We start from the raw sequence: 12268 nt of genomic DNA on the forward strand, positions 1-12268 counted from the left end.
GTCTTTTGGTCTCTCTACCCACATGCCTAGGGCTGTTGGCATTCTTCATGCTGGTTAATATCACTGTGAAAAAAGAGAGAGAGAGAGAATTGTTTGTGGATGGAGAACTTCATTTTCATTTTAGATATAAATAACCTTAAACCCAATATCCTTTTATGACAGACTAGTCTAACCCGTTCCACTTTTTCTCAGTAAGGAACTTACTTTTATTTTTTAAATATATAGTAAGATTCCAATCATATAAAATTAAACAACTAAATAATATATATTAAGGGAGGCCTACAAACAGGGTAGAAACTAAAGACAAGCAAGAGAATAATGAATTCAAAATTCAGCAGATTGGATACTTCTTCATGGGAGGGAGGAGAGATACAATGAAGGACAGGTGTCCAGGGGGCCTCAAATGTACTAGCTGGGGGACTGCCCAGGTGAGTTTTATTATAACTTTTTTCCTTTTTTTAATTTAATCTTTATTGTATTTTTCCATTACCATTTAACCCTCTCATACCCCACTCCCCGCAGTAATCACCACACCGTTGTCCATGCCCAAGGGTCCTTTTTCCTTTTTGCTCAGTCCCTCCACCCCCAGCTGTCATCCTGCTCTCTCCAACTATGAGTCTGTCCCCATTTTCCTTGTTAGTTCAGTTTGCTTATTAGAGTCCACATATGAGTGAAATCACACGGTATTTGTCTTTCTCTGATTGGCTTATTTCACTTAGCATAATGTTTTTCAGGTGGAACTTACTTTCAAATATGATTTTTTTTTTTTGTAACTCTATTGGGCTACTTTTATTTGAACTTAACTTTCATTAAAATATTTTATTTAAAAATTTTAAAAACTTAATAACATTGTTGTTTTGTTTTCATGGTTACAGATATGACTTTTGACAAAAATGCCAAGGCAATCCACGTTGTGGCGCTGTATGTGGGGGAGGGGCCTGAGAGGGAACAATGCCACCTGCCCAGCACTGGCCCCTTTTCCAGGCACTTCTCCCACTTCCGTACGGGACTGGCGCCCCTCTAGCTGCTGCCCTGGCTGTCGTTCCCAGAGTGGGTGGGTCTGCGGACGCTCTAGGACAGTGGGGGCCCTTTAAACAAGTGGACTCTGCTGAGACTGGCAGTCCCTTCCTCTGCCCCAACCCCCACTGGTCTGCACAGTCAGAAGCAATGAGGCTTGATTTTCCCCGGTGCTGGGACCATGGGCTGCGAGGTCCAGTGAGGAGCTGGGAGCGCTCCCCAGGTGTCCCTCCTGGCTTTTTAAAACATGTGCCTGCACTTTCCGCTGGCCTGCTGCTGCTGTCACCACCACACCGTGTCCTCTCCGCCCTGGCTCCGCCCCTCCTACCTGTCTGGGTGAGTATTTCTTCTTTATATCTTTGTTTGCTGGACTTCCATGTAGTTTGATTTTCTGGAACTTCTGGTTGTCTCTAGTTTTGAGGTAGTTGTGTTCCTTCTCAGTTGTGGAGAGAGATGCAGCGTGTCTGTCTATGCCTCCATCTTGGCTGGAAGTCCAAAAGAAGTCTTTTAAATAAATGATCATGGAATAATGGGATGCCTCGAACCTTACCTCACACCGTACCTAAAAATTCATAAAAGGTATGAAGATGCTTTCATGAGTTGGGAATAAGCAAAGAAAATAAGGTCACAAAAGCGATAACCATAAGGGAAAAAACAGCTGATAAATTGAACTTCATCAAAATTTAAAACTCTCGCTCTTCAAAAGACACTGTTGAGAAAAATGAATATACAGGCCACAGACTGAGTAAAAATATTTGCAAACATTTGTCTGGGCAAGAACTGGTATGCAGGATGATGGTAATTTCTATATCTTGATAGGGGTTTCATTGTCAAAAATGTATTTTTTGGATCAAAACTCAGCAAATGTACACATAATATTTGTACATTTCATTGTATGCATATTTTAAAGCAAAAGACAAAAACTTTAAATGTATATCAAAGTCTAGTTAATAAGTTGCATTCTTAAGTATTTAGGGGAAGTGTTCTGATGTCCGCAATTTTCTCTGAAATGCATCAAAAAGTAGATGGTTTAATGGGTGGAGAGAGGGATGGAAAGACAGACAGATGAGCAATGGGTCAAGTGGAGTTAAACTGTTAACGGCAGAACCGAAGTGCTGGGTATGTGGGTGTTCACTGTAGAACTCTTTCAACATTGTTGTTTGTTTGAAATTTTTTATAACAAAGTATTAGAAAAATTCAATTACATTTTGTGTATTTGTTCTTTTAGTTAGTTACCTTTAGGATTGTGGCTATTATCGTGAGAGCTAGTGACATAATTTTTCCATTTACACTTGTGATCAATCATTTCCTTTTTAGATTAATTTGTTTAAATAAAAAAGGAACTCAATTTAAGAGACATAGTAAGGAAAGCTCTGGCTCGAGTGGCTCAGTGGGTTGGGTGTCATCCTGCAGATGGAAAGCTCACTGGTTCGGTTCCTGGTCGGGGCACACGCCTGGGTTGCGGGTTCAGTCCCAGGTCAGGCCACAGACAGGAGGCAGTCAATCGGTGTATCTCTCTCACATCGATGTTTCTCTCCCTCTCTGTCTCCCTCCGTCCCCTGCTCTCTAAAATCAAAGAGTGTGTCCTCAGGTGAGGAGGGAAAAAGATAGTAAATCAGTATTAGAATAAATGGTGCACAGATATGGCAAATCTCAGAGTGGCAAGGAGTGAACAGGATCAGGCTGGGACAAGTGGGTTCTGAATACAAGTCCTGTCTTTCCTGTCTTCTTTTTTTTACAGCAGACTTCATTTTATTTTTTAAGATTTTATTTTTTGAGAGAGGGGAAGAGAGGGAGAAAGAAACATTGATGTGTGAGAGAAACATCGATCAGTTGCCTCTCACACACCCCCAGCTGGGGACTGTCCCCACTCCAGGCATGTGCCCTGACTGGGAATCAAACTGGCAACCTTTCGGTTCACAAGCCGGCACTCAATCCACTGAGCCACACCAGCCAGGGCGCTCGCCCTGTCTTGCTGCTTCCTAGCTGTGAGTGTGGGCAAGCCTCTCTGGGTTTCGGTTGCCTCCTGTAGAAATGGGATCATGTGAGCTTCTCTGCAGGGAGGCGTGTTGTGAGTATGAATGGGACAGACCAGGGAAAGCACAGTTTGGGGGGCCACATACCACCTTCTTCCCTGCACCTGACGGGGGGCAGAGAACGTTGCTCTCTGGGATGACAGTTTGAAGGCTACTCTGGGGCAGGGAGCGAAGAGCATGTGCCAGGGTACAATTTGAGGAAGGCCCACCAGATTGAATGGGTAGGAGAGAGCTGATGCTGAACGCCCACACAGACACGACTCCCAGCTATTTCTGCTTCTCCAGCACATCCTCCTTGTGGGAAATGAGATGCCCACCCTCAGCAGGGGTGGGCGCAGCCCGGTGCCCTGTGCTCCAGGGCTTTCAGGTGCAGCGTCCATTTCCTGAAGAACACCTGAGTTTGGGACCTGGCTTTCTTTCAACATCCCAGGTCTTCCAGAGGCCTGGGCAGAAAACCAAGAACTCTCCACTTTCCACAGTGAGAGGGAGAGATGTAATTCATGAAAACCCTTTGTCCCCATCTGAGCGCATTCAGTCACCCATCTTTCAAGCGCACTGACCCGTTGTAACTAGAGAGGAGCTTGGGGGGAGGGGGAAAGCTCATCAGAGCTGGAGGCCCTAGAGGCCTCTGCCTCCTGCAGGCCCACAGCTCTCACTGTTGGGAAGTTTTGCTTTGAGCTCTGCGATCAGATTGGCACATCGACTTCTATTTTTACTCATCCCTTAAATAATTAGAAACACCTCTGTGTGCCAAGCAATGTGCCAGGCACTAAGGATATAAAGGTGAACAAAAAACAGATCTAGTCCTCATCCTCATGGAACTTCAAGTCCAGTGTAGAGACATGGGTTAACCAGAGAATCACCAGACAGATTTTAAATTGAGAGATGCAGGAAAGCTTCTTTGAGTAAGGAGCCCCTGAAGTGAGCAGAGGGGAGTGCATGTGCAAAGGCCCTGTGGTGGTGGGGGGGGTCATGCAGCATATGAGAGGTTGAAGAGCATTGTAGAGGCTGGAGCACAGAAACCAGAGAGGAAGTGGATAAAGCATGAAATACCCCTGACTTGATACAGTAAAGGTCTGTGTCATACTTACACAATTTGAAAGAGTTTAGGTGACCCTCCTCTGTGTAGGTACCCCACCTGGAGCACGTGACTTGGACGTCTGCAGTAGGGTAACAGCAGGCCGGGATCACTCAGGATGGCTCTAAGGGCCAGGCCTGAAAGTGGCTCTTGTGACTTGAATGCACATTCTATTTCCTGGTCTCAATCACATCGCACCAGCCTTATTATAAGGGAGGCTTGGAGGGTGCTGTCATCCTATGGGCTCAGGGAGAAGAGATGGTGTATGGACACTTGCCTCAGTCTCTGCCACAATCCACCCTGTTTTGTGCCAACCAGCAAGTTTTTCTTCTCGCTCATGACATACGCTCGCCCTCTTCTCAAGGGACACCGTCCGAAGTCCTGTCCTGTCCTCTCCCTGCATCTGGACCCTCCGATGAGGCTCTTCTTGGCCCAGGGACCCATGAAAAGACAAGAAAACTGCCCCCTCACCCTGCCCCATACAGCAGGGTGGTTGTGCTCCGGGACGCTCTCCCACATGCCCTTCGTCTTGGCCCCGGCTCTTCTCCCTGGAGCTTCCTCCTTGGCGATCATTCCCCTTGACCACATAGAAAATGGGTGAGGCCCTTGGGGGCTATATACTCTCTCTCCTGTTCATGGGTGGCTGGAGGTCCAAAGCTTGTTTTATAGCCAAAAATAGTCAAGGACTTTTATTTGTGGGGGTGGGGGTGGGGAGCCCCAGTTCTTGGTTCCCTTGGCAATACAATTCTTCCAGACTTAGTTGGCCTCTGACCTCTTTGTTTCTAGTCCGTTCCGTGTGCCCACAGCTATACTCCCCCAAATTCTTTTCCGAGACATAATTCCTGAGCCTAACTTGTTTTGCTGGTTCACCTGCATACCTCTCCCTTTCTCCTCAATGACTACCTTGAGGCTATTTGGAACAATAAACCGCAGGCACGCCTTTAATCTGATCCTGTCCTGAGTCACTTTACCCAAGAGGAGAATTTTATTAAGCTGTTGTTGCCCCAAACTTGTTTTCTATCTCATCTTTTTCTACTTAGGGTACAGAAGGTTTTTCCACCCTGGGAAGCCCGAGGCTTCTCCACTGTCTCCTTTCATTACTACTCAGACACCAGGCAATTCTTTCCTGAGCCCATCTTTTCCTGGTAAATCCTCACCAAATGCAGACGGTAGTAGCCAACAGAGATGGCTTGCTCCCGGCTTTCCCGCCGCTTCCCGTGGGCAAACACTTGGGGTACCTCCCAGGTTAGAGCAGGCAAGAGCTTTACCAAACACTTTGCTACTGCATAACATAGGTCTCCCCCTTTCTGAGGGTCCAATGTCAGTTTCTTTGTTCCCCTGGGCCCCAGGGCTAACCCAATGACACATGGGTGAGCAACTCTACTCTGGGCCTGTCTCTTCATCAGCAAAATGAACGTAAGAGCGTAACCTGCTTCACAGGGCTGCTGTGGAAACGGAGCAAGTCAGTGCATGAACGGCGTTAGCCCATAGGCCCCCTGTCAAGGTTGCTGTGACCACCGCTGTTCACATAGTGGGGGGGGAGGGGGATTACATGTGTTCCTATGAGACTGACATACTAAGTTCACAAGAGCCTGATACACTAAGAAGGCATGTTTTCAAAGTTGTTAAAGTGAGAGATTCACCTGCCCAGGGTACAGGATACTCACTCATGCTGGTCAGTCAGTGATTTTTTTTCTCTATAAGCAATAAATAAATAAATAAATAAATTTTTAAAAAGGTAATCAGGAAGCTATTTTTCTACTTCTTATTATATTATTTAAAAGATGCATTTATTTATTTTTAGAGATAGGGAAAAGGAGGAGAAAGAGAGGGAGAGAAACATCGATGTGTGACAGAGACATTGATTGGTTCCCTCTTGCACTCCTGCGACTGGGGACCTGGCCTGCTACCCAGGCACGTGCCCTGACCGGGAATCAAACCAGTGACCTTTTGGTTCACAGGCTGGCGCTCAATCCACTGAGCCACACCAGCCATGGTGCCTAATTATCTGTATCACTGACTGATTGCTACAATAATGCTGCCTAACGAAACTTGGTGACTTAAAATAATAAACATTTATTCAGCTTAATGGTCAGTGGGTTTGCAGTTTGGACTGGACTTGGCTGGGTAATTCTTCTTGTCTTGCTTGGGTTCCCTTTCCGGTCAGTTGACTTTGGCTGAGGCGACCAGGGGTTCCTTGGACACACGTCTCTCAGCTTCCTGAAAGCTAACCTGGGCAGGTTTCCAGGTGGTGGCCGAGTACAAGAGCGAGGGCAAGCCCAAGTGTGCAAGTGCCCTTCAAGGCTCTGCCTGCCTCACCATTATGAACAGCCCGTTGGCCGAGCAAGGCCCTTAGCTGACCTCGGGGTCACAGTGGAGCGCCTGCCAAATTGCAAGGCAAAGGGTGAAGCATCCACCAGACAATTATAACGTTAGTTGGTGAAGGGGAAGTGAGAGCAAGGTGACTGATTTCCACGATATGAGAAGTAGGTGTGTCAGCACTCCATGGCCCTACCGTGGGGACAGACCTGCCATGCAAGGCTGGATGTCCCACGGCCTGCGCTCGGGTCAGTGCCTGAGACACACAGACCAGTCCTCGCCTCTCTCTGCTCCCCACCCCTTCTTCAGAGGCCCTCCGGGGCACGGGCTCTGTCCGATTCCCCTCTGTGTCTCCTGGGTCTGGCACTAGCGCGAGGGCAGATAGCCTCTGCTTGCGAATCAGTGAAACCAAGAGGGAAAGCATAAACAGTGAATTCCGCAAGGACAGCCAAGACACATTCTTCTCTGATGCCCAGCGTCCAGTGAAGACCATTAAGCATCATTTTTCCTGTTTGCCCCCAGCTGGACAGCCTGTTTCTGCTTGTGCTAGAAACACAATACCCATGCATGGCAACATCCACCAACACCTCCTCCCCTCTGGGTGGCCCTGCTGAGGGGGGTCAGAGCAAGAGGGAAACAAACCTCCTGATCACACCGGGCCTGGAATCAGAGCCTCTGGCCTTAGGAGAAATGGGCACTGGCTTGTCAGAAACAACGCTGCAGCCAGGGGTGCGATAGAGGTTGGGCAACCCATCTGGGGACCCTGGAATGTGGGGGGGGGGGTCATGTTGCCTTTCTAACCAGTGACACCCAGCTCCCAGAGCTAGCCTCCACCTTAGAGGGAACAAACAGAGGATAATGGGAAGACCGAGAAAGTGTCCAGGCTCATCTCTGGGCTCAGGTGAGGACAAAACCCTTGAAACAGTGTAGAGTCTGAGCCTGGCCCTTTGGCTCCCTCCCTCCTTTCCCCGCCCCGCCACAGCCAAAGGAGCTCTCTGAACTCAAACCATCACCTAGAGAGCTAGGTTGCACCTGATTGGCTTGGAAGGCTCAGGGGGTTAACGCTGGAGCTGCTGAGGTTGGGACATCATCTCTGTGAGAGTCAGAATCCTGGGGTCCTATCAGGAGCCGATAGAGCAGCGGTTCTCAACCTGTGGGTCATGACCCCTTTGGGGGTCAAACAACCCTTTCACAGGGGTCACCTAAGACCATCGGAAAACACATATATAATTACATATTGTTTTTGTGATTAATCACTATGTTTTAGTTATGGTTGGGGGTCACCGCAACATGAGGAACTGTATTAAAGGGTCGCGGCATTAGGAAGGTTGAGAACCACTGCGATAGAGGGTCTCTGCCAAGTCCTGCGCACAGCAGTGCTCCACAGACCAAGAGAAGACCCCGGATGCGAAGCCAGTAGAGAGAAGAAGGACGAGGCTTCCAGGGGTTGAGGCAGGGGAGCATATCGTGCCTAAGCACATGGGCCCGGCTTCACGTTCTGGTTCCACCACTTCCGATTGGTGACTTTGAGCAAGTTTAATCTCAGCGTGGCCCCCTCTCCTCCAGTGTGAAACGGGAATGAACCTCGTACCTGTGTCATGTTACTGCTGTGGGCCATAGCGAATGATGCAGTCCGTGGAAAGCCGTTAGCGGTGTTGGGCGCACCATTAGCTAACAACACTAGAGCTGTTACTGCTCCCGACTGCTACTTGGGTGTCAGGTATGTGCTAAGCACTTTGTATGTATGCCTGCAGAGGGGGGGAGGCGCTTTTTCTTGCCTTTTTACGGATGAGAGGTAGAAGTGTGGAGAGGTTAAACAACGTGCCCAAGGACATCCAGCGGACAGATGGCAGGGCCAGGATTCCAGCTTCGGTGTGATTCCCACGCAGCGACCCTTGACTGTCCTGCTCCATTTCCCACCCAACATGTGGACCAGGGCCCCACCAGATGTGAGCACTTCTCTTTTCTTTTGAATCCTCTTCCAAGGATATGTTTATAGGCTTTAAAGAGAGGAAGGGAAAGACAGAAATATAGATGTAAGAGACACATCGATCGGTTGCCTCCCGTCCGTGCCCTGGCCGGATAGCAAACCCGCAACCATTAGGTGCACGGGACCACACTGCAGCCAATGCAGCCGCCCGGCCAGGGCCAAACGTGAACATTTCATTACACGCTAACTAAGCTGAAATGCACTGGGAAATAAAATGTACATCTTAACATTATAATTTGCTTTTTAGAATGACATGCTATGACGTGCAGTTATGTAAAATCTGTTCCCGTTGCCCTTTTTAAAGACACTTCTTATCTGGATTCAGGCAAGACTGAAACTCCCCTTTTTCAGTTACAGGTTACAAGGTGGTAGACCTCTCTGCATGTCTTCTCCTTTGAAGCCTGACATTAGCTCAGACACTTTACCTTTTCTACCGTCGCTCTGAAATGTCTGACTGCTAACAGACGTGTGTTTCTTAAAGCCCAAGGAGCACTAGCCTTAGGCCACTTGTCCTACCCATGCCACTTTACCCGACTGAGGAAGAGTCTCACAAGGCTCAGGGGGCTCGCTGGGAAACTGAGGTGTCACAAGTTGGCTCCACTAGAAGCGGATCAGCACCATGGACTTGACAGCTGTGGGGTGGCAGGTTCACTGTACCCACACATGACAGGCTGTCCTTAATAAGGGTGCTGTCAGCTCAGAGTCTCCCAGACCTGCTTGCCATTTAAGGCTGCTCAAGCCTCTGCGTCGCGAAATCTTCCTGTCGGGTCACAACAGCAGCAGATGAACTGAAGGGTACATGTGAGACTCTCAGCTCACCCAGAGGAATCTCTTTCCTTGTGGATATTTCAAAGAAGAGCTGGGTTTGTGCCGGTGCGCTGTGGCTGGAGCAGGAGACAGACCAGATGACCTCCAGATAATGCCCAAAGCCAGCGAGAGACACCTCCACAATGACCCGCAACAGGTGCACTCCATCGAAGGCACAAAGCTCACTCAGGCAAAAGTTGTTTGGCTTATGGATTTTGAAGGCTTAAAATGATTCAGTGAGAAAAGGAGGGGAAGAGAACAGCCTTTACTGACCCAGTTTGATGCATCAAGCGGGAGCCTGGAGATAGGGCTCGTGAGACTTCAGATGGGTTCGGGCAGGGCCGGATGCTCCTTGGCCTGGCATGGGCTCTGAATGAGGTCAGTGAGCAGTGATGTGTCAGACTGAGAGGACCGAGCCTAGCTTCTGTTCACCACGGACCCTCGGGGGGCTGCTGGCCCTTGCTATATGCTTATTAATTTTTTAAAACGCCCTGTGGTTGGCCTAGTTTTACTTAATACCTAATAAAGGGAAAACCTGTTTACATAGCATCCCTGGGTCTGACACTGAGCAGCTGAAGTTAGCAAGATCCTTCACCTTCAGAGATGACACAAGCCAGCAGCCTGGGAAGAAAACAATTCCTTTAGAAGCCTGCCAACCCCACGTGGAAGTGGCAGTATGTTAAATAAGACAAAATCGGGGGGGGGGGGGGCGCGCAGCCCCAACTGCATACTTGGCTACTGGAGTCCAGGACAGATGGGTGAGTGGCTGCCCAATTCATACACACTTCTTACAGTCCAGATATATCTCTATATAAACTCTGCCTGTTTAGCCTTCTCCCCCCAGTACATCAACGGAGGCCCGAGAGAATGGCCAGAGTCCGCGGTGAGCTCCCGGGTGACATCCATCTTCCAGTCTGCCTGGTTCTGCCTTCTCAATTTCATTCCGGCTCCTTGCTTAGGTGAGCGCCACAGATTTTTCCATCAAAGCTCTCGCTACCAGGGCCTGTTTTCTGTCCAGCCTTCACCGGCTGGTATGACACCCTGTGGTTCTTTAATAGGCTCAGCTTTCTCTCTGCAGATGGGACGGCCCTGCACACAGCTCTGGTGGCCTTCGTGACATGCCCAGCGATTTGTAAGGAGGCAGGTTTTAAGTGTCATGCTGAGGCCACGACCAAGTGCTGACACCTGATATCGACTGTGAGTTTACTGTGTGCTGGGACCATGTAAGAACTTCGCATGCTTCACCCCTTCCTCATCTGATCCTCACCCCTGGTTAAGTAAGACAGGGAGTGTCGCCGCCCTCCCTTTCTAAATGAGGGAACCAAGGCTCAGGCCAAGTCATTTATCCTGCAAGTAAGCAGCAGAGGCAGGATTTGAACTTGTAACCAGTGCCTGCACTCCTTCCTCACTCAATGAGTGCAACCCTGGCTGACCAAGTGCTTCCATGGTGAAGCATCAGGCAGCTCCCTGCCCCCAGGTGACACACAGGTCATGCCTCAAAACTGTCAAGTTTCTTCGCTGAAATTTTTCAGAGCGTCGATTTCTACCCCGTTTCTACCAGTAAGGTAGTGTGTTCTAGTGCAAAGCTTACAGGATTTAGAGGCAGATTGAACTAAACGAGGTTCTGGCTTTTTGACTGAATAGCTACTTGACCTTGGACAAATTACTCTCTCTGGTCCCGTTCTCATCTACAAAACAGGGAGAACGCCACTTGCATGTAGGAGTGCTGTGACGCTTCAGGTAGAAGCTCGTTCTCTGCTCTTCTCCTTAGCCAGGGACCTGATGAGCAGGCAGGACCACGAGGAGGCTCCAAGGGGGAGCCCCTGCAGCTCAAGGACACTGGAAACGTGGACTTCCTACCCGCCCCGTGATCACCGACCACCTGCTTATCAGCCCTGGCCTTCCCTCCTAAGGCTGCACCTTGTGATGCTGCTGGCCAGTCAGGGTGGTGACAGCTCTGAGGGCAGAGGCCCTCCCAGGAGGTCACCCCTGGCAACAGGGAAGTCTTCTGGCCCTAGGGCTAAACACTTTCAACTAACTCATTCTAGCATGTTATTTGTTATTTTGTCCATTAAAATAATTGTGAAGACTGTAGAGATATAGAAAAAGTTTGTTATAGTGCTACATGGAAATAAAACCTATGATTGTGACCTTGTAAAACTCTAAAAACATGTCTGTGGATGATACGAGAACAGACAAAATTAAGTAATTGTGTGAGGGTTGGGAATTGTGCTTTTCCTTTTTAAAACATTCTTTAACATTCAATTATCATTCAGTTAACAAAGTGAGCATTGTAGAGACAGTGTGACGGGGAGGAAGTTGCCTGCACACACCGTTCCTGCTTGTGGCCCTCACACTGCCTGCTGCACCTTTGAAAGACTCGGCCTGGTGGCTCAGGTCAGCGTCCCTGGGCAGAAGGAACCGCCCTGGGTTGGACGGGAAGAAGAGCACCTGAACAGGCCCCGGGCTGCCTCCTTCCGCAGAGCGCCGTCTGGCTGAAGCAATGGCGAGCACATTTGCTTCCCTGCAGTGCCCTCCTGTGGCGGACGCCTGCCAGAGACCAGACAGGCCCGACCACCCACAGCAGGGACAAACCACTCGTTTTTCCCTTTTCTTTTAAAAAATATTTTTAAGCCTGTCCCAATATGCCAACGTTGCGGGTTTGATCCTGGGTCAGGGCGCATACAAGCATCAACCAATGAATGCATAAAGAAGTGGAACAACAAATCATGTTTCTCTCTCTCCCAAATCAATCAATAAATTTTAAAAAACACTTTAATTAGCTAATTTTCAAAGCAATTATTGGGCATGTAAAAATTTTCAGTAGTAGGAATAATCACAAAAACTATTAATATTGCAGTTTTTCTTTAATCACTATGTTTCCTATAGGCAAAATGGATACACATTTATGAAATAACACAAAATCTGCTTCTTTTTTAAATGCCCGATTTCAGAAAAACTAGTGAAAGTGACTCAGCACTGTGGGTTGTAGGTGAATCTCAATTTTAAAGGCAATTTCAA

The sequence above is a fragment of the Furipterus horrens genome, unplaced genomic scaffold, assembly GCF_987537825.1.
Source record: "Furipterus horrens unplaced genomic scaffold, mFurHor1.1.pri manual_scaffold_2, whole genome shotgun sequence".
Taxonomy (NCBI): domain Eukaryota; kingdom Metazoa; phylum Chordata; class Mammalia; order Chiroptera; family Furipteridae; genus Furipterus; species Furipterus horrens.